At 40.4% G+C, this 1649-nt stretch overlaps 1 protein-coding gene across 1 annotated transcript in view; it reads left to right on the top strand.

Moving 5' to 3' along the window:
• The window catches only part of EML4 (echinoderm microtubule associated protein like 4), a gene marked incomplete at its 5' end in the record, with an annotated part of 67613 nt that overhangs the window by 49512 nt on the left and 16452 nt on the right, over positions 1–1649 (top strand). The gene's annotated exons all lie outside the window — the stretch shown is intronic.

Here is a 1649-nt window from a genome sequence, read left to right as displayed (position 1 = left end):
CAGCTCTTTCCCTTTCCCAAATCAAACACACTTGCAACTTTTTAAAATGACGTGGAGAAGCAAGTGAGCGGGCTAGCGTTTTGATTTTGGGTGAGACAGAGCTCTACCCGGCACAGTGCTGCCGTGCAGTGCTACTGAGCAGTTCAGGTTTTGCCTGAAATCGCTGCGTATTTGAGAGCTATCAAAACCAGCCAAAACTCTTAACTCAGGCTTCTTTTGGTAGTGGGAAAGAATTGGTTTTAGTTCATAGTCAAACTCTGGCTTGATACCGTCTCCCCAGGAAGGAGTCTCATGCAGTGGAGTTTTATCAAGTACTAATTAGAGGAAACCCCAGGATATTCACAGCATTGGAAGGGTGAGGGGAGCAGGTATTAAATCGACTAGCGTTTCTGTTCCGTTCTTCAGTTGTACCTCATCGCTGACAACTCGATGAGAAAATAATGCAAAGTGCATGTAGGAAAAGCGGAATTTTTTTTGTGTTTATTTCTTCCCCTAGAAATTACTTATGCCTAACCTCATGCCTAAAATCTGTTTCAAGTTTGTTTTTTAGAAACTGCTGGCTGTGTGCAACACCCTTAAATTTCCCTGGAAAAATGAGAAACACATTTTAGGGAGTTTCCTTCTCCTAGATGAAGAGGTAGTCAGCCCTAAATTTGTTAGATGTAACATCAGGCTAGAAAACCTAGTTTACCTTCCTAGGAAAAATCGTGCTGAGCTCTTGTGCATTTGTACCTTTTCATTTTTTTCTTCTCTTTCTAATTATACCGTGGAACACATGTTTCTATCTTCGATTAGCAGAGCAGAAGATACTAGCCAAATAGTGCTGAAAGGAGGGAAGAGGGAAAAGGTCAGGCTGTATTTCCTGCGGGTTATGAGACATTTTTGAAATTACATCAAAGTACGATTAAGGCTTATTGAGCAGCCACAGCGTTCAGTCTGTTGTTTGCTTTTGATTGAGTTCTGGTTTTTTTCCCCTCCTGAGCATTGAACATTACTTTTTTGAGTTTAACGCTTTTCAGTTTAAATTCTTATTTTTAAATTACTTGAGGCAACCACTTTATACTGTGTTGGATAAGTTTACAGTGGCCTTGGGTGTTGCTTTTGGTTGGTTGGTTGTTTTTTACCTCTTCTTGGAACCTAAGCAGTTACATTTTCACCATTATATTTTATTGCATTTGGAAATTGCATCATTTACTGATAGGTTTAAGATATGCAAATAAAACTGAGATGAGGCCTGGTAAGTGCAAGTGGATGAGAAATAACAGAGTTGCGAATCGAGATAATCAGACCAGTTCTAAATTTCCCTCCTAACCAATGGTATCACCCACTGCTTTCTGTGCCAGATAATTCGGTCCAGGGGAGTCCATGGGAATGAGGGCTGCACGATATATCCCAATTAACCTCAGAGAGAATAATCTCAGACCCATAACAAGTCATTTAATAATTTGATTCGGAGCCCTAAATGCTTAAAGCAAATATTAAATGAGTCTAATCTGTTTGGGACTCAGTAAACCTAGCAACTCTTTGTTGCTGTTGCAGTGCTGCTCTGCCTCCAGTTCAGAGGTCAGTAAGGCAGGAGTAGGGGCTGGAGCATTAAGAAGGTTGGGTTTGATGGTTGAAATTGTGACATCTGAAGGAAACTGAATTTT

Source organism: Buceros rhinoceros, unplaced genomic scaffold, assembly GCF_000710305.1.
Source record: "Buceros rhinoceros silvestris isolate BGI_N320 unplaced genomic scaffold, ASM71030v1 scaffold26948, whole genome shotgun sequence".
Classification (NCBI taxonomy): domain Eukaryota; kingdom Metazoa; phylum Chordata; class Aves; order Bucerotiformes; family Bucerotidae; genus Buceros; species Buceros rhinoceros.
Note: the sequence above shows the minus strand (reverse complement) of the source record. Positions and strands in the feature narration are given on the sequence as shown.